The sequence below is a fragment of the Scyliorhinus torazame genome, chromosome 2 (genome assembly GCF_047496885.1).
Source record: "Scyliorhinus torazame isolate Kashiwa2021f chromosome 2, sScyTor2.1, whole genome shotgun sequence".
Classification (NCBI taxonomy): domain Eukaryota; kingdom Metazoa; phylum Chordata; class Chondrichthyes; order Carcharhiniformes; family Scyliorhinidae; genus Scyliorhinus; species Scyliorhinus torazame.
Window position 1 is genome coordinate 174,322,186 of NC_092708.1, and position 21,482 is coordinate 174,343,667.

Sequence of the window (21,482 nt, forward strand, 5' to 3'; positions counted from 1 at the left end):
CAAAGGAGATTACAATGGGATAAGAGAAGAACTGGCTAAGGTAGACTGGGAGCAAAGACTTTATGGTGAAACAGTTGAGGAATAGTGGAGAACCTTCCAAGCGATTTTTCACAGGGCTCAGCAAAAGTTTATACCAACAAAAAGGAAGGACGGTAGAAAGAGGGAAAATCGACCGTGGCTATCTAAAGAAATAAGGGAGAGGATCAAATTGAAGGAAAAAGCAAAAAAGTGGCAAAGATTATTCAGAGACTAGAGGATTGGGAGATCTTTTGGGGGCAACAGAAAGCTATAAAAGCTATAAAGAAGAGTAAGATAGATTATGAGAGTAAACCTGCTCAGAATATATAAACAGATAGTAAAAGTTTCGACAAATATATAAAATAAAAAAGAGTGACTAAGGTAAATATTGGCCCTTTAGAGGATGAGAAGGGAGATTTAGTAATGGGAGATGAGGAAATGGCTGAGGAACTGAACAGGTTTTTTGGGTCGGTCTTCACAGTGGAGGACACAAATAACATGCCAGTGACTGATGGAAATGAGGCTATGACAGGTGAGGACCTTGAGACGATTGTTGTCACTAAGGAGGTAATGATGGGCAAGCTAATGGGGCTAAAGGTAGACAAGTCTGTTGGCCCTGATGGAATGCATCCCAGAGTGCTCAAAGAGATGGCTTGGGAAATTGCAAATGCACTAGTGATAATTTACCAAAATTCGCTAGGCTCTGGGGTGGTCCCGGTGGATTGAAAATTAGCAAACGTGACACCGCTGTTTAAAAAAGGAGGTAGGCAGAAAGCGGGTAATTATAGGGCTGTTAGCTTAACTTTGGTAGTAGGGAAGATGCTGGAATCTATCATCAAAGAAGAAATAGCGAGGCATCTGGATGGAAATTGTCCCATTGGACAGACGCAGCATAGGTTCATGAAGGGCAGGTCGTGCCTAACTAATGTAGTGGAATTTTTTACATACATAGATACATAGAAGATAGGAGCAGGAGGAGGCCTTTTGGCCCTTCGGGCCTGCTCCGCCATTCATCACAATCATGGCTGATCATCCAACTCAATCGCCTAATCCTGCTTTCTCTCCATAGCCTTTGATCCCATTCTCCCCAAGTGCTATATCAAGCCGCCTCTTGAATATATTCAAAGTTTTAGCATCAACTCTTTCCTGTGGTAATGAATTCCACAGGCTCACCACTCTTTGGGTGAGGCAATGTCTCCTTACCTCTGTCCAAAATGGGTTACCCTGAATCCTCAGACTGTGACCCCTGGTTCTGGACACACCCATCATTGGTAAATCTTCCCTGCATCTACTCTGTCTAGTCCTGTTAGAATTTTATTAGTCTCTATGAGATCCCCCCTCATTCTTCTGAACTCCAGCTAGAACAATCCCAACCTAGTCAATCTCTCCTCATACGACACTCCCGCCACCCCTAGAATCAGTCTGCTAAACCTTCGCTGCACTCCCTCGAGAGCAAGAACATCCTTTCTCCGAGAAGGAGAGCAAAACTGCACACAATACTCCAAGTGTGACCTCACCAATGCCCTGTATAATTGCAGCAACACATCCCTGCTTCTATACTCGAAACCTCTTGCAATGAAGGCCAACATACCATTAGCCTTCTTTACCACCTGCTGCACCTGCATGTTTACCTTCAGCGAATCGTGTGCAAGGATACCCAGGTCCCGCTGCTCACTAACCATTCAGGTAGTAATCTGCCTTCCTGTTTTTGCTTCCAAAGTGAATATCCTCACACTTATCCTAATTATACTGCATCTGCCATTGATTTTCCCACTTGCCCAACCTGTCCAGATCTTGCTGTAGGATCCCTGCATCCTTGTCACAATTCACCCTCCCACCTAATTTGGTATCATCTGCAAACTTTGAGACATTACATTTTGTGCCCCATCCAAATCATTACTATATATTGTGAACAGCTGGGGTCCCAGCACCAATCCCAATGGTACCCCACTGGTTACTGCCTGCCAATTTGAAAAGGACCCATTAATCCCTACTCTTTGTTTCCTCTCTGCCAACCAGTTTTCTAACCACCTCAATACATTTCCCCCAATCCCATGCACTTTAATTTTGCACAATAATCTCTTTTGCGTGACTTTGTCAAACGCCTTCTGAAAGTCCAAATATACCACATCGACTGGCTCCCCCTTGTCGACTGTACTGGTCACCTCTTCAAAGAATTCCAACAGATTTGTCAAGCATGATTTTCCCTTCATAAATCCATGCTGACTCTGACTGATCCTGCCACTGCTTGTTAAATGTTCCGCTATAAAGCCCTTGAGAATGGATTCAAGCATTTCCCCACTACTTGAGAATGGATTCAAGCATTTCCCCACTATCGATGTTAGGCTTACTGGTCTATAAGTCCCTGCTTTCTCTCTACCTCCCTTTTTGAATATCGGAGTTACGTGAGCTACCCTCCAATCTGCAGGGACAGTTCCAGAGTCTATAGAACCCTGGAAGATGACCATCAATGCATCCACTATTTCCAGAGCCACCTCCTTAAGCACTCTGGGGTGCAGATTCTCAGGCCCTGGGGATTTATCCACCTTCAATCCCATAGCCTTTGATCAAAGCAGGATTAGGCTATTGAGTTGGATGATCAGCCATGATCGCGATGAATGGCGGAGCAGGCTCGAAGGGCAAAAAGGCCTCCTCCAGCTCCTATCTTCTATGCATCTATGTATCTATGTAAGTAGGGCCTCAGGATCCAGTGAGGGGATGTTCATGGAGAATAGGGCCTCATATCCAGTGACGGGGTTGTTCTCGGCAAGCAGAGCCTCATGACGCAGTGAGGCGGATGTTCTCGGGAAGCAGGGCCTCATGATCTAGTGAGGGGGATGGTTCGGGTGAGCAGGGCCACATGATCCAGTGAGGGGGATGATTCAAATGATTCAAAATACAAAGAAAACATGGAGCGTTTTCTCCCTAATTCCCGTTTTGCTGGAGCTCCTTGATGCCACACTCGGTCAAATTCTACCTTGATGTCAAGGGCAGTCTCTCTCACCTCACCTCTGGAGTTCAGCTCTTTTGTCCATGTTTGAACCATGGGTGTAATGAGGTCAGGAGCTGGTGGAACCCAAACTGAGTGCCCGTGAGCAGGTTATTACTGTGTAAATGCCACTTATAACATTGTTAATTCCGTCACTTTGTTGTGATTGCAAGTGGACTGATGAAGTGGCAACAATATGCCAAAACGTTAACTCACGCAATGGTGGTGGGCAAACGATAAAACACAGCAAGTGTGGGAATTTGCCGCATTGGATTTGACATGCTTTTTGTGTACGGACATATCTGGGCAAGTTTCTACATTATCAAGTAAATGCCAGTGTTGTAGCTGTATTGGCTAGGAGCTGGACACACAGTTTGTTCTGAAGCACTAGTATTCAGTACTATTGCCAGCATGTTGTCAAACTTATCTCTATCTTATCTGGATATTATCTCTATCTTATCTGGATATGTAAACACTTAATAACTGCAAATGTTCGCATTCTAAGCATTGTCTTGCATCTTTGAATTTGTCTATATTTCTGGAATCTACCTCTTCATTCACCTGAGGAAGGAGCAGCGCTCCGAAAGTTAGTGTTTGAAACAAACCTGTTGGACTTTAACCTGGTGTTGTAAGACTTCTTACTGTGCTCACCCCAGTCTAACACTGGCATCTCCACGTCAAACTTATGGACATTGCAGTATCCAGTGCCTTCAGCCATTTGGCTGAAGACTGGTACCTGAGATGCTGGGGACCTCTGGAGGAAGTTGAGAAGGATAATCCACTCGGCATTTCTGGCTGAAGATGTTTACCAATGCTTCAGGCTTGTCTTGTGCATTCAGATATAAGTAAATGACTGCCAATGCTGGAATATGAAACAAAAACAGACACTGCTGGACAATCTCAGCAGATCTGACTATGTCTGTGGAGAAAAAACCAGAGCTAACATTTCGAGTCTGTCAGAAAACTCTCCCAATGCTGGTACAATCCCCCAGATGTTAGTAGCATTTACATAGAAACATACATAGAAAATAGAAGCAGGAGGAGGCCATTCCGCCCTTCGAGCCTGCTCTGCCATTCATTATGATCATGGCTGATCATCAAGTTCATTACCCTGATCCTGCCTTCCCCCCATATCCCTTGATCCCTTTAGCCCCAAGAGCTATAGCTAGTTCTTTCTTGAAATTACACAACGTTTTGCCCTCAACTACTTTCTGTGGTAGTGAATTCCACAGATTCCCCACTTTCTGGATGAAGAAATTTCTCCTCACCTCAATCCTAAAAAGGTTTACCCTTATCCTCAAACTATAACCACTAGTTCTGGACTCCCCCACCATCAGGAACATTCTTTCTTGAATCTATCCGAGTTAATCCTGTTAGAATTTTGTAAGTTTATATGAGATCCCCTCTCACTCTTCTAAACTCCAATGAATATAATCTTAACCTAATTTTTCTCACATGACAGTCCCGCCATCCCAGGAATCAGCCTCGCAAACACTCGCTGCACTCCCTCCATCCATAGCAAGAACATCCTTCCTCATAAAAGGACACCAAGACTGCACACAATACTAGAGGTGCGGCCTCAACAATACCCTATACAATTGCAATAAAACATCCCTATTTCTATACTCATACTCTCGCTATGAAGGCCCAACATACCATTTGCCTTCTTTACTGACTGCTGCACCTGCGTGCTTACGTTCAGCGACTGGTGCACGAGAACACCAAGGTCTTGCTGAGTATCCCATTCTCCCAATTTACACCCATTGAAATAATAATCTGCCTTCCTATTTTTGCTACCGAAGTGGATAACCTCATATTGATCCACATTATACTGCATCTGCCATGCATATGTCCACTCACTCAACCTGTTCAAATCACGCTGAACATCTCTGCAGCCTTCTCACAGCTCTGATTTGGTTCCCTTTTCCAAATCATTAATATATGATGCGAAAAGTTGGGGTCCTAGCACAGATCCCTGCGGTACCCCACTAGTCATTGCCTGCCAATCGGAAAAAGACCCATTTATTCCAACTCTTTGCTTTCTGTCTGCTAAACAGCTTTCTCTCCATCTCAAGGCACTACCCACAGTCCCTTACGCTTTAACCTAACATAGTAATCTGCTATGGGAGGCCTTGTTGAAAGCCTTCTGAAAGTCTAAATAAACCACATCCACCGGTGAGAACATAGAACATAGAATTTACAGTGCAGAAGGAGGCCATTTGGCCTATTCAGTCTGCACCGACCCTTGGAAAGGCCACGCCATTTAAACCCACACTTCCACTCTGTGCCCGTAACCCAGTAACCCCTCCTATCCTTTTTGGACACTAGGGGCAATTTAGCATGGCCAATCCACCTAACCTGCACATCTTTGGACTGTGGGAGAAAACCCACGCAGACACGGGGAAAACGTGCAGACTCCGCACAGACAGTGACCCAAGCCAGGAATCGAACCTGGGATCCTGGAGCTGTGAAGCCACAGTGCCAAATACTGTGCTACCGTGCCACCCACTCCCTGGTCAACAGAACCAGGTTCTCCCTGGTCAACTCTACTAGTTACTTCTTTCAAGAATTGAGAGGACAAGGACAAGTAGGTTATTGCTCTTGACGGTCCGTCCCCCCCCCCCCCCCGCCCCCCCCCCACGTGCCACAGACCCAGTCTAGTCGCTATCGCTTCTAGGACTCTGTCAGTAGTGGTTCTACTGAGCTGCTCCTGCTGGTAAACATTGAAGTCCTCTACTCAGTGAACATTCTGCATATGTCACCCACAGCGCTTCTTCCAAGTTATGTTCAGTACATGGAGGAGTACTGATTCATCAGCTGAGGTGGGGAAGGGGCAGTAGGTGATAATTAGCTGGGGGTTTCCTTGCCCATGTTTGACCTGATGCCATGAGATTTCTTGGAGTCCAGAGTTAGTGTTGAAGACTCCCAGGGTATGTCCCTCCAGACTGTCTCTCACTGTGCTGCCACCTCAGGTGGACCTGCTATGCTGGTGGGACAGACAAATGGAGGATGGTAATGGTGGTGTTTGGGACATTGGGCTGGATTCTTCCGACCCACCCACTGCAGGATCGCCATGGGTGGGACGCAGACCACGTAAAGGTCCATTGACCTCGGGAGGAAATTTCAGATTGCCGGGCGGGCGCGGCTGGAGAATCCCGCCCATTGTCTGTAAAGTATGTATAAAAGCTCAGGAGGCCAGAGAAGGTAAATCCAAAAGAGGTTTAATTCAGCAACAAAAGTAAAGGCCACAATGCAACTTACAGCTCCGGTCCCATTCTGGGCTGGCTTTTAGAAGTCATTTTCCACAAGCTCCAGCTGTTGGGCCTCTGCCAGTAGTGGATGAGTCAATTACTAGGGGGCATAGGTTTAAGGTGAGAGGGGCAAAGTTTAGAGTAGATGTACGAGGCAAGTTTTTTACGCAGAGGGTAGTGGGTGCCTGGAACTCACTACCGGAGGAGGTAGTGGAGGCAGGGACGATAGGGACATTTAAGGGGCATCTTGACAAATATATGAATAGGATGGGAATAGAAGGATACGGACCCAGGAAGTGTAGAAGATTGTAGTTTAGTCGGGCAGTATGGTCGGCACGGGCTTGGAGGGCCGAAGGGCCTGTTCCTGTGCTGTACATTTCTTTGTTCTTTGTTCTTTTGTATTCCACGAGCGCCACGGGGAGACCAATTGGGGTCCCCATGTGTCTTGTGAGGGTTATTACAGTATGATCAGTGAGTATGACTATGTCAGGCTGTGGCTTGACTAGTCTGTTAGAAAATTCTCCCAATGCTGATACAATCCCCCAGATGTTAGTAAGAAGGATTTTGCAGGGCTGACACTGGGTGGGCTGTCTGGTTTCATTTCTTTTTGACTTTGTAGCATTTGGTATAATTGCATGGCTTGCTAGGCCATTTTAGAGTCAACCACATTGCTGTGGGTATGGAGTCACATGTAGGCCAGACCTGGTAATAACTTTGGTCCCTAAAGGGCATTTGTGAACCAAGGTTTATACAATAAGAACAAAGAAAAATACAGCACAGGAAGAGGCCCTTCAGCCCTGCAAGCCTGCGTTCATCTCGTGTCCTATCTAGACCAACCGCCTGTATCTTTCTGAACCCCGTCTGTTCATGTGCCTATCCAGATAAGTCTTAAAGGTTGCTAGCATATCTGCCTCAACCTCCTCACTTGGCAGTGCATTCCAGGCCACTACCACCCTCAGGCTCAAAAAACTTCCCCCGCACATCTCCACTGAACCTTTCCTCCCTCAGCTTGAACTTGTGCCCCCTTGTGATTGTCATTTCCGCCCTATGAAAAAGCCTCCAACTGTTCACCCTATCTATACCCCTCATAATTTTATAAACTTCAATCAGGTCACCCCTCAGCCTCCATCTCTCTAGGAAGAACAATCCCAGTTTATTCAATCTCTCCTCATCGCTAATACCCCCCCATACCAGGCAACATCCTGGTAAACCTTTTCTGTACTCTCTCCAAAGCCTCTACGTCCTTCTGGTAGTGCGGTGACCAGGATTGGACACAGTTCCAAATGTGGCCTAACCAACGTTCTTTACAATTGTAACATAATTTTCAAGCTTTTATACTCGATACCCCGTCCTATGAAGGCAAGCATGCCATATGCTTTCTTTACCACCATTTCCACCTATGCTGCTACTTTTAAGGATCTGTGGACCTGCATGCCCAGATCTCTGTGTCTCTTTGCTCCTGATGGTTCTGCCATTTATTTTATAGCTCCCACATAAATTGGATCTACCAAAATGCATCACCTCGCATCTGTCCGGGTTAAATTCCATCTGCCATTTTGCTTCCCAATTTTACAGTCTATCTATATCCTGTTGTATTCTCTGACAATCTTCATCACTATCCGCAACTCCTGCAATCTTAGTATCACCCGCAAACTTGCTAATCAGACCCGCTACGTTTTCTTTCAAGTATTTATATATATTACAAAGAGCAGAGGTCCCAATACTGATCCCTGCGGAACACCACTAGTTACAGACCTCCATTCAGAAAAAAAAACTTCCACTGCTACCCTCTGTCTTCTATGGCCAAGCCAGTTCTGGATCCACCCAGCTAGTTCACCCCTTACCCCATGTGATCTAATCTTTTTCACCAGCCTGCCATGAGGGACTTATCAAATGCTTTACTAAAGACCATATCGACAACATCCACAGCCCTTCCGTCGTCAATCATTTTTGTCACCTCCTCAAAAAATTCAATCAAATTAGTGAGACATAGGGCAGCACGGTGGTGCAGTGGGTTAGCACTACGGCCTCATGGCGCTAAGGTCCTAGGTTCGATTCCAGCTCTGGGTCACTGCCCGTGTGGAGTTTGCACATTCTCACCCGTGTTTGCGTGGGTTTCGCCCCCACAACCCAAAAGATGCGCAGGATGGGTGGATTGGCCACGCTAAATTGCCCCATATTTGGGAAAACAAAATGAAATGGGGACTCTAAATTTAAAAAAAAAAAATTAGTGAGACATGACCTCCCTCGTACAAAACCATGCTGTCTGTCACCAATAAGACCATTCAGTTCCAAATGTGCATAGATCCTGGGCGCGATTCTCCAAGCCCCGTGACGGGCTGGAGAATTGGCGCAACTGCATCACGCTGCCCCGACGCCGGCACGCGATTCTCCGAGGTGCGGAGAATCGGCGCCATTTGCGGCGGCGCGTTTGACGCGGCGCTGGTCGCGGGCCACTGTATGCGGCGGGGCCGACGATTCTCCGGTCCGAATGGGCCGGGTGGAAAAAGCAGAGTCCCGCCGGAGCCGTCCACACCTGGTTGCTGCTGGCGGGAACTCTGCGCAAAGAGTCGGGGGGCGGCATGTGGGCGTGGGGTGGGGGTGGGGGGGGGGGGGGCTGGGGGGGGGTGAGGGGGGCTCCGTCCCTGGGGCCCCAGAGTAGGCCCGCGATCGAGGCCCACCAATCGGCGGGCTGGCCTCTCCGCCCCCCCAGGCCTACTTTGTTGCGCGGCCGGCCCCTGAACCCCCACACCATGTTGCGTCTGGGGCCGCGCGATGAAGAAGTCCCCCGCGCATGAACGGGTTGGCCCGGCCCAATTGCGCATGTGTGGGTTGGCGCGGCACCCATTTGGCGCCGAGAAGGGAGGCTGGAGCGGCGTGAACTGACGGCGCAAACACTCTGTCTCCATTTCGGAGATTCGTGCCCCCTATCTTTGAGAATCTTTTCCAACAATTTCACTATCACTGACGTCAAGCTGATGCAATAGTGGATGATAGCGGCACAGTAGCACAATGGATAGCTCTGTTGCTTCACAGCGCCAGGGTCCCAGGTTTGTTTCCTGGCTTGGATCACTGTCTGTGAGGAGTCTGCATGTTCTCCTCGTGTCTTTGTGCGTTTCCTCCGTGTGCTCCGGTTTCCTCCCACACGTCCTGAAAGACGTGCTTGTTAGGTGAATTGGACATTCTAAATTCTCCCTCAGTGTACCTTAACAGGCGCCGGAGTGTGACGACAAGGGGATTTTCACATAACTTCATTGCAGAGTTAATGTAATCCTACTTGTGACACTAATAAATAATAATATAATAATCACTTATTGTCACAAGTAGGCTTCAATGAAATTACTGTGAAAAGCCCCTAGTCGCCACATTCCGGCGCCTGTTCGGGGAGGCCGGTACGGGAATTGAATCCACGCTGCTGGCATTGTTCTTCATTACAAGCCAGCTGTGCTAAACCACTGTGTTAAACCAGTCCAGTAAGATTATTATTATTAGTTTCATGTTCACAATTTCTGGGACTGACTTTTAATTTCATACCCATCAATTAATTGAATTTAAATTCTACATAGTGGGATGTGAACCGGCATCTCCAGAGTATTAGTTTAGGTCTCTGCATTACTAATCCAATACTACCAATAGCGGTTGAATAAACTCGGTTTGTTCTCACTGGAACGAAGGAGGTTGAGGGGAGACCTGATATAGGTATACAAAATTATGAGGGGCATAGACAGAGTGGATAGTCAGAGGCTTTTCCCCAGGGTAGAGGGGTCAATTACTAGGGGCATAGGTTTAAGGTGAGAGGGGCAAGGTTTAGAGTAGATGTACGAGGCAAGTTTTTTACGCAGAGGGTAGTGGGTGCCTGGAACTCGCTACCGTAGGAGGTGGTGGAAGCAGGGACGATAGTGACATTTAAGGGGCATCTTGACAAATACATGAATAGGATGGGAATAGAGGGATACGGACCCAGGAAGTGTAGAAGATTGTAGTTTAGTCGGGCAGCATGGTCGGCACGGGCTTGGAGGGCCGAAGGGCCGGTTCCTGTGCTGTACATTTCTTTGTTCTTTGTTCTTCGTTGTTCTAATACATCGCCATCTCCCAAGGTTGAGCAAAATCATTTAATTTACAAAGATTCAGTTTCACATATGAAACAAGTGGCCCACCTTACTATATGTCAACAGTGCTTTGTAAGTATAATCAGAAAATACTATTTGGTGTGCCAAAAACGTATTGGCTGTAAATGGTTGGAATTTAATAAATAAACATAAGCCACCCCTTAGGAGTGGCTTGACGATAGATTAGACACAGTCATACAAAAGCATGAGTCAACAAGATCCAACCTTCCAACATTGCTCCTTTGTCAGATTTATCATAGAATATATTGTAATGCCCCTCATACTGGCCTCAAAACCACTGCATACCCTCACCAATATCAGCAATCCCATTTACGCCATCTTGTACACATGAAAGATAGGTCACCTCTTGTACTGTCATTAACTAGGTAATCTCTCACACTGTCGTTAACTGTAAAGAGTTAACCATCCATGCAATGCAGAAACATGAGAATAGGTTTTTCAAAGGGGAACATCCTGGAATAAGAAATTAGGGGCAAATATAGCAGCAGTTTGACATAAGCAGTCCACATAATGTCACCAACCTGGAAAATGGGCTAGAAGTTGCTGCTGAACCTAAAAAAGACCAAAAAACATAAGGTATGAACAGCTATGTAAAGCTCCACTTGCAGTTTTTAAAGGCCCGGGCTTGCATAGAATCTACAGCACCGAAATAGGCCATTTGGCTCAAGTGGACCATACCAGTGCTTATACCTCATACGAGCTCCTGCCCATCTAATACTTCTTCTAATCCTGTCCCCTGGAACCCTTTATTCCTTTTCCCCTCAGTTATGCATTAAGCCTCCCCTTCCCTTATGCAGTATAAGCTGTTGCTCAGTGGGTGGCATTATTGCCCTGGGTAAGGAGGTGTGGATTGAAATCCTACTCCAGCACTTGAGCAGAAAAAGCAAAGTTGATACTCTAGTGCCATACTAAGGGGAGTGCTGCCCTGGTAGAGGTGCCATCTTTAGGCTGAAATGATAAACTGAAGCTGTGCTTGCTCTCTCACCTGACCATGAAAGATCCCATTGCACTATACAAAGAGCATGAACATTATCCTGGGTGTGCTGATTAATATATATCCTTCGATCAACATCATAATGGCCAGTTTCAACTCAATTGGAAAATGATTACATTTAACAATGATGGAAGAATTCTAAAACTTTGAGCAGATGTTGTAGGGTTAGTGACAGATAAAGATAGCAAACCCTCTATAACCCATGCATCTCACCTGTTAGATGAGCATATAATCTCAATGTTACTCTAACTTCGGTAGTGCACACACATAACCAGAATGGCAAAGTTTGACAAACACAGTGGTAAAACATGAATCACTAACAATTAATTCAAATTAGTTTTACTCTACATCTTAAAGTCTTATGATTTGTCCATTGTGCAGGAAGGAATCTGTCAATTGTCCAGAAGGCAAATAAATGATTGAGTCCTGACTGTGCAAATGTGAATGGCTGTAAAATTCTTCACTAAGGCCCCATTGTCATAAAGTGATGTTCGAGGTACATCATTTTCTCCAAGTACGCCAATTGGATATAATATCAAACTTTAATGTAATTAACATCTTTTTGAAGCCTAGGGGCAAAAACCTAACAAGATGAAAAAACTTAAGACTTATATCATGGCTGTCAGAACATCCCAAAGTGTTTCTCAGCCAATTAACTACTTTTGAACTGTAAACACTGTTGTAATAATAGGAAACATAGCAGTTGTACACAGCAAGGTCCCACAAATGTCAATGAGTAGATTACCAGATAACTTCAAGTGATATTGGTTGATGGAAAAATATTGGCTGGGATAATGAGAAAAAAAACCCTGCTTTACTTTGGAAAGTGATCTGGATCTAAGAATGCAAATGGAGCTTCAGTTTAATATCTGTCACAAGGCTATGCCCTTTTATTTTTGAAAATGTGATTTTTCAACTTTCAACTGACTGGAAATTTTGTAATTTGAACTGAGACAGAGTAAATTGCTCAAACGTGCAAGGCCACATTCCAAGGTGAAGATGAGAAACCAACAAATCACCCTGAAGGGAGGGTGAAGAGTTCAGACATCCATTGAAACTCAGAACTATCGAAGGAGGAGACATTAAAAATGCAAAGTACTGGACATTGAAACAATAGCTGCCACAGATAGACACACCCAAAACCTCTTGGAAATACATAATGGGTGAAGTATTTCAAAGCAAGGCTGCCCAGCCACTGAGACAAGACTTCAAGTGACAGAGGCGGTGTCCAGAGAGACTTCAGCAGAGGAAACACTGAATGAATTGTAGCAGTTCAAGAAGGCGGATCAGCACCACCTTATCAAGGGAAGTTAGGGATAGGCAAGAAATGCTGTCCTAGTCAGAGATGTTTAAATTCCACGAAAGAATCATTTTAAACAGCAACATATAAAGAAACACTCGGTAAACTCTTTACAATTCGTGTGATTTCTTTTTTAAAAAAGGGTTTACTTTACATTCAATAGGAGTAAAAAAAAACTGTAACCCATTCCTGACTTACTCCTCACTCGATTTCTATTATACGCTACATTCTCGAAGACATTGTATGGACATGTGTGAAGGTTTACTCTGATGCTTCTGGTGTAGTTGTACCTGTTCTTTTCGAAATAGCAAGTAGAAGAAAATTTATCCAAATATTTGTTGCCACCATACACATATATAACTAAATTATTCCCACAAAATGTTCATTATGAAAGATCTGGCACTAGAAGAAAATACATACAAGACCTCACTGTTCTCTTATTAATTTATGTCACTGGTTAAAACACAATACATTATACCGCAGCATTAAGATTATGCATTAATAACACTACATTTTGAGGATTTTATATTTTAATAACACACTATTTTAATTAATTCACATTTTTATAACAATTTTATACCAGGCATTGACACATTAAACTTTAATAATGTCTTGGAGCAATAAGCTTGCTAGTAACTTTCCAGATTTTATTTTAAATTTTATACATTACCAATTTTAGAGCACGTCGTCACCGGGTGCAATTAACTGACCGAAAAGGATGAATTTCATTAAAAATTCTCATGAGAACTCAGTATCATTGATGAACTACTTTCCTGAACTCCTGCAGTGTTACTGTTCAGTCAGTGTTCAGTGTGTACAGTCACAGAGCTCTCTGTCCCCGTACCACATGATCACACGTCACGGCTCAGATCTTGAGCCACAGGGTCACAGCCTATACACTTGCCGGCAAGAAAATATCACATGCAGCCGCAGGAATGTTTCAAATGATTTTCTAACCACATGATGTTGACGCAACAGACCAGTCCGGAACAAAGGAATGAACAGAAACAGCCTCTGGGGCAACGTCCAACAGAGCTGGGAGTTTAATGTACACAAGGGAACTCAGCTGGGAGATTGATGTACACAGGGGAACTCAGCGCTGTGAGATGATGTACACAGGGGAACTCAGGTGGGATTTTGATGTGCACAGGGAAACTCAGTGCTGGGAGATTGAAGAACACAGGGATACCTCAGAGCAGGGTGTGAGATGTACACAGAGGTACTCAGAACTGTGGGTTAACATACACAGAGTTACTCAGATCTCGGTGTGTGATGTACACAGAGTAACTCAGCTGGGACTTTGATTTGCACAGGGGAACTCAGCTGGGAGTTTGAAGTACACAGGGGAACTCAGCTGGGAATTTGATGTACACAGGGGAAAACAGCTGGACGTTTGATGTAGACAGAGGAACTCAGCTAGGAGTTTGATGTACACAGGGGAACTCACCTGGGAGTTTGATGTACACAGAGGAACTCAGCTGGGAGCTTGATGTACACAGGGGACTCAGCTGGGAGTTTAATGTACATAGGGGAACTCAGCTTGGAGTTTGATGTACATAGGGGAACTCAGCTTGGAGTTTGATTTACACAGGGGAACTCAGCTGGTTGTTTGATTTACATAGGGGAACTCAGCTGGGAGTTTGATGTGCACAGAGGGACTCAGCTGGGAGTTTGATGTACACAGGGGAACTCAGCTTGGAGTTTGATGTACATAGGGGAACTCAGCTTGGAGTTTGATTTACACAGGGAAACTCAGCTGGTTGTTTGATTTACATAGGGGAACTCAGCTGGGAGTTTGTTGTACACAGGGGAACTCAGCTGGGAGTTTGATGTACACAGAGGAACTAGCTGGGAGTTTGATGTACACAGAGGAACTCAGCTGGGATTAGATGTACACAGAGGGACTCAGCTGGGAGTTTGATGTGTACAGGGGAACTCAGCTGGGAGTTTGATGTACACAGAGGGACTCAGCTGGGAGTTTGATGTGTACAGGGGAACTCAGCTGGGAGTTTGATGTACATAGGGGAACTCAGTGCTGGGAGTTATATGAACACATGGGAACTCAGAGCAGGGTGTGTGATGTACACAGAGGTACTCAGAGCAGGATGTGTGATGTACACAGAGGTACTCAGAGCTGGGTGTGTGATGTACACAGGGGAACTCAGAGCTGGGTGTGTGATGTACATAGAGGAACTCAGAGCTGGGTGTGTGATGTACACAGAGGAACTCAGAGCTGGGTGTGTGATGTACACAGAGGTACTCAAATTGGGAGCTTACGTACACAGAGGTACTCAGATCTTGGTGTGTGATGTACACATAGGTACTCAAGAGCTGGGAGTTGACCTACACAGAGAAACTCAGCTGGGAGTTTGATTTGCACAGGGGGACTCTGCTGGGAGTTTGATCTACACAGGGGAACTCAGCGCTGACGTGAGATGATGTACACAGGGGAACTCAGCTGGGATTTTGATGTGCGCAGGGGAACTCAACTGGGAGTTTGATCTATACAGGGGAAATCAGCAGCGAGATTGATGTACACAGGGGAACTCAGCTGGGATTATGATTTGCACAGGGGAACTCAACTGGGAGTTTGATGTACGCAGCATTATTCAGCTGGGTGTCTGATGTACACAGGGAACTCAGCTGGGTGTTTGATGTACACATGGGAACTCAGCTGGGTGTTTGATGTACACATGGGAACTCAGCTGGGTGTTTGATGTACACAGAGGAACTCAGCTGGGTGTTTGATGTACACATGGGAACTCAGCTGGGTGTTTGATGTACACATGGGAACTCAGCTGGGAGAGCTGGTATATGCTGGAGAACTCATAGCTTCAGGATTGACGTACACAGGGGTGCTTGGAGCTGGGTTTTGAAGTTTACATGGGAACCTGGAGCTGGGAGATTGATTTACATGGGGCATTGTTAGGATCCCGGATGTGAACCCAATTATTTGTAATTTGTAAAACTGTGAGGAAATGTTGGTGCACGACAGGAGTGATAACACTGACCAATAGGTACCTTTTCGGTAAAACAAACCTTAATTTAAGCACCAAATGAAGCACTTTAGGAGCTTTACAGTTAACAGTTACAACAGTTCTTGAGAAAAAGAGAAAAACCTTAACTTACTTCCCAAACCTGTTACTTTATTCCAATCAAGCAAACCAATACATTTCAAATATCACTCATGGATAAAGTTAACAACCAGATTTCTACATTCTTTTCTCTGTGTAGAATCTTTGGAGGGACCAAAAACACTTCTATCCAGTTGAGAATTCTAGGACAAACTACCTTTTCAGGCAGACCTGTATAGCCACCTGGGTTGGCCACTTCCCGACTTAAAATAGAGAACCGCAAAGGCTGAAGGGAAATTCAGCCAACACAGGCAAAGACTAGCAAATTCATAGATTATCATAGAATTTACAGTGCAGAAGGAGGCCATTCGGCCCATTGAGTCTGCACCGGCTCTTGGAAAGAGCACCCTACCCAAGGTCAACACCTCCATCCTATCCCCATAACCCAGTAACCCCACCCAACACTAAGGGCAATTTTGGACACTAAAGGCAATTTATCATGGCCAATCCACCTAACCTGCACATCTTTGGACTGTGGGAGGAAACCGGAGCACCCGGAGGAAACCCACGCACACACGGGGAGGATGTGCAGACTCCACACAGACAGTCACCCAAGCCGGGAATCGAACCTGGGACCCTGGAGCTGTGAAGCAATTGTGCTATCCACAATGCTACCGTGCTGCCCTGATACAGAAATCATGTGCATTGAAACCTGTAAGAAACCAGACATCACTAAAACCAGCAGCCATCTGCATAGTAATGAGCAATTCCAAGGCACAATGGCAACAGTTAAGGTGAATAAAGCCAAGCCAGACTCCTCGGCGCCAGCAGGAGCCAAGGCAAAGGAAGGCCAACGGACATTTAGGGACCGCCCAGCGATCAGGGAACAACTCCAGTATTGGAGAAATCGATCCAAATGATCGGAACGCAGTCCAATCATTTGGAACGGGGTCCGCCCTGAAGGGCGGGACGCCGCTGGGGACTATAAAGTAAAGCCCCCAAGTTCAAATCGTCCTTCTTGACAGAGTTACTCAGCAACGCGAAGCAACCCCTGAGAATGAACTGTCCAGCGGCCGCCAACCAAGTAAGTCTGAAGTCAACGCTCGCTGTGAGATAGGTACTCCTAGCTACCAGTCCATACCAGCTTTTGAATCCTGCAGACTCAGGACCTGAACGAAAGGCCATTTGTTCCCATGACCTGGTGGGCCAATCCGAAGCTAAGTATTGGCCTTTTAGTCACAGGAATAGTCTAGAAAGTAGAGCTTATGCATGTGTAGTGATTTACTGTGTATAATAAATGTGTTTTGATTTGAATCTTACTAATTGGTGTGTTGAGTTATTGATCATTACTTGAACTTGAACCTTGTGGCGGTATCATAAAGATACCTGGCGACTCTAGAGCAAAGGTTAAACAAACAGAGCAAATTACGATTTAAGAGCCAACCAAAAGTTAGCAACACCTGGCTCCTCCTATTAATTATATTATCTGTACCCAAAGCATAAGGCATTCCTTTGTCTCTTCTTACAAGATGTCCCTTAAGGCGTTTAGCCAGCACCAAATACAATAACTTCATAAATTATCTCCCTCCCAGGGGTCCCTTCAAACAAAACAATATTCCATTTGCTAGCTATCTGTAAACAGGTAAACAGTTCTCAAGCAGAATACCTATTAGCAGAATCCTTCATCTGTAAATCAATGATTACCCCACTTTTATGGAACCTTAATCACAGCTCTAGCAGTTGTACTTGTCTGTCTGTATCTTAACCCAGGTTTAAATAACATTATTGCAAAAATATATAAAATATGGAATAGGACAATTTCTCACATTCATCACACCTCCCCCCTTAAAAAATGAACTAGCAACATGAAAAGTTGGCTTCATTTTCCAAAGCCTTTTCAACTTTAAATACTACTCATTACTAAACACTATTATTACACTATAAGATACATATCTCATCATATTCATGCATGCATAGTTCATTTTAGTCTTTCTTTCCCGTCTTTAAATGTTCCATTCTTCTCAGAACTCAAAGTCATGATAAAGCATCTGCAATTATATTTTTATCTTCCTGCTACATGTATAATTAAGTTACATGGTTGTTGAAATAAATTCCATCTAAACAGTCTTGCATTTCAATCTTTAAACTTCATTCGACATTTTAATGGATTATGTTCTGTATAAACAACTGTTTCCCCTCTGAACCTACACTCGTTACCTCCCCGATACCCACCCTGACCACTCCCATATTCCAAGCTGTCGTTCAATCCATTTCAGTGATTCCCTATGAAACCTTCAGTCACCTGACTATCACCTTGGACATGCCACCCTACCACGTCCTACTCCCCCTGCTCACTGATCGTTTCTTCCACTGCCTCGAATCCTCAATTCTACCTCCAGGACCCGAGCAGCACCAGGCTTAATATGAGGCATCAACGGTCCCGACCCTCTAAGATTATCTTTCTCTCACCATCCCTGTTCAGACAAGTCCTCCCCCACCCAACCACAGGACCGTCAGACCCAACAAGAAGGACCTTTCCCTTCATCCCACGTCCCTGCATCCTTGCATTCCCTCACTATCTTTCTCCCTGTCCCAGACAGGGTGTCTTCCTTCACCAGATAGCCTCCCTCTCCTTCCACCCATTCCCTCTGTGACACACTGGCCCACTCTTCAATCACCCCAGGAACCTGTCCGCTTCCCATGACACCTCCCTGTGAAATCACAGAAGATGCTACACCTGTCCTTTCACCTTTTCTCTCCTCACTGTCCAAGGCCCTAACAACCATTCCAGATAGAACAGCGATTTGTATGTATTTCATGTATTTTAGCATACTGTGTTCACTGCTCAGGAGGCTGTCTCCATTACATTGGAGAGATCAAATGTAGATTGGGTGACTGCTTTCTGGAACACCTCTATTCATTTACAAAAAAAATATGGAATGAAATGTCTAATGGTGACCATGAAATCATTAACCATTGTCATAAAACCCCATCTGGCTCACTCATATCCTTCAGGGAAGGAAATCTGCCGTCTTTACCTGGTCTGGCCTACATTTCACTCCAGACCAACAGCAATTTGGTTGACTCTTCAACACCCTCTGAAATGGTCTAGCAAGCCACTCAGTTGCTTCAAACCTTTAAAAAAATCAAAGGAATGAAAGCAGACAAACCACCCAATATCGATGGAGGCACTGGAAACGGCAATGGCAAACTCAACTCTGCCGAACCTGCAAAGTCCCCCTTGTTAAAATCTGGGGGCTTATGCCAAAATTGGAAGAGCTGTCTCACAGACTTGTCAAGCAGCAGCCTGACATAGTCATAATCACAGAATCATACCTTACAGACACTGTCGCAGACACCACTACCAGCATTCCTGGGTATGCCCGTCTCACTAGCAGGATCTACCCAGCAGAAGTGGTGGCACAGTGGTATACAGTCATGAGGGCGTTCTCCTCAGAGTTCTCAACATCAACTCTGGACCCTATGAAGTCATAGAATCATAGAACCCACACTGCCACCCTATCCCCGTAACCCAATAACTCCACCCAACCTTTCTGGACACTAAGGGCAATTTAGCATGGCCAATCCACTTAACCTGCACATCTTTGGACTGAGGGAGGAAACCGGAGCACCGGAGGAAACCCACTCAGGCACGGGGAGAACATGCAGACTCCATACAGACATTGATCCAAGCCGGGTCTCGAATCTGAGACCCTGGAGCTGTGAAGCAACTGTGTTAACCACTGTGCTACCGTGCTGCCCCAAGTCTCAATGGCATGAAGTCAAACATGGGCAAGGAAACCACCTGCTGATTACCACATGCTGTCCACCATCAGCTGATTCAGTACTGCTCCATGTTGGAAACCATTTGGAGGAAGCACTGAGGATACCAAGAGTGCAGAATGTATTCTGGGTGGGGAATTCAATGTCCACTGGCAAGAATGACTCGGTAGCACTACTACTGAGCTGGTCAAGTCCTAAAGGGCATAGCTGCTAAACTGGGACTGTAGCAGGTGGTGAGGAAACCAATAAGAGGGAAAAACATACTTGACCTCATCTTCACCAACCTGCCTGCTGCAGATGCATCTGTCCATGACAGAAGTGACCACCACACAGACCTTGTGTAGATGAAGTCCCGTCTTCACATTGAGGATTCCCTCCATTGTGTTGTGTGGCATTACCACTGTGCTAAATGGGATAGATTTTAAACTCAGGACTAGGCAAACATTAGATGCTGTGTGCCATCAGCAGCAGCAGAATTGTACTCAACCACAACCTGTAACCTCGTGGCCTGGGATATCTTCCCACTTTACCATTGCAACCAAACCAAGAAATTGACCATGGTTCAATAAAGAGTGCAGGAGGACATGCCAGGAGCAGCACCAGGCTTAATATGGGGCATCAACATGGTGAAGCTACAACACAGGACTTGTGGCATGCCAAACAGCATAAACAGCAAGTGATTGCTAGAGCTAATAAATTCCACAACTAGTGAACCAGATCTAACCCCTGCAGTTGTGTCACATCCAGTTGTGAATAGCGGTAGACAATTAGTAACTCACTGGAGGAGGAGGCTCCACAAATATCTCCATCCTCAATGATGGAAGAGCCCAGAACACCAGTGCAAAAAATAAGGGTGAAGCACTTGCAACAATCTTCAACTAGAGGTGTCGAATGCATGATCATCTCGCTCTCCTCTGACGGTTCCCAGCACCACAGATGCCAGTTTTTAGCCAATTCTATTCACTTCACATGATATCAAGAAACAGCTGAAGACACTGGATACTGCAAAGGCTATGGGCCGGCAATTGTACTGAAGACTTGTGTTCCAGAAATTGTTGCGCCCTTAGCCAAGCTGTTCCAGTACAGCTACAACACTGGTAGCTCCCTAGCAAGGTCAAAAATTGCCCTGGTATGTCCTGAACACAAAATAAGACAAATCCAAACCAAGAAATTGACATTTGTTATGGGCCAGGGCTTAGAGAACACCAAAGTGTATCATGGAGTTCACCTGACCCACAACTTTTAATAGATTGTTGTATGGGGAGCATATGGCCCACTCTACAGGTATGGTACAGCAGAAATGGAAAAGTATTTTTTAAAGCAAAACAATGTTTATTCTATGAACTCAAGTTAACCTTTTTAAACATACAGTGAACATCTTAGCAACCATCAATTCAAATACAACCCCCAAAGAATACAGCATTAAGTAATCCTTAATAGCTTCCCAAACAACATCCAGAAGACAAAAGGAACACCTTTTAACAGAAGCACATTAGGTTTACATTCACTACGGAGAACATTTATAATTCTGAATTCACCAAATGATCAAGAGATAGTCTTTTCATGGCAGAGAGAACAGCAGTCCACCTGCTTTGTCTGGCTTCAGCTCCAACACTGAAAACAAAACTAAAACACACCCTGCAGCAAACAACCTAAAATGAAAGTAAAAAGCTGACAGACAGCCCAGCTCCATCCACAGTCTGACATCACTGACAAACACCCATTTCTTAAAGGTACATTTCTTAAACAGCCATTTCTTAAAGGTACTCTCACATGACACCTCCCCCCAAGGAAAAAAAAACCCCATCAACTTTAAGATGGTTTCATTTTTCACCTTTTCACTATCCTTTAAGAAATGCACACAGTAAATATACTTTTTCATTTCAAAAAACAACACACACAAACAGGTACATTAATATAGCCCATTTTGTTTTTCGTTCATC

General features: G+C 45.0%; 1 protein-coding gene across 5 annotated transcripts in view; it reads right to left on the bottom strand.

Annotated features, from left to right (window-relative positions):
- Window positions 1–13,503, bottom strand: part of LOC140393878 (melanophilin-like) — a 258,326-nt gene extending 244,823 nt beyond the window's left edge. For 3 of the 5 annotated variants that reach the window (XM_072480466.1, XM_072480475.1, XM_072480450.1), the window contains exons 1-2: window positions 13,353–13,503; window positions 10,910–10,940 (exon numbers count right to left, since the gene is read on the bottom strand). The gene's annotated coding sequence lies outside the window, so the exon portion shown is untranslated. The remainder of the gene's footprint in view (window positions 1–10,909; window positions 10,941–13,352) is intronic. The other 2 variants (XM_072480486.1, XM_072480457.1) reach the window with 2 other exon arrangements.
- Window positions 13,504–21,482: the final 7,979 nt, after the last annotated feature.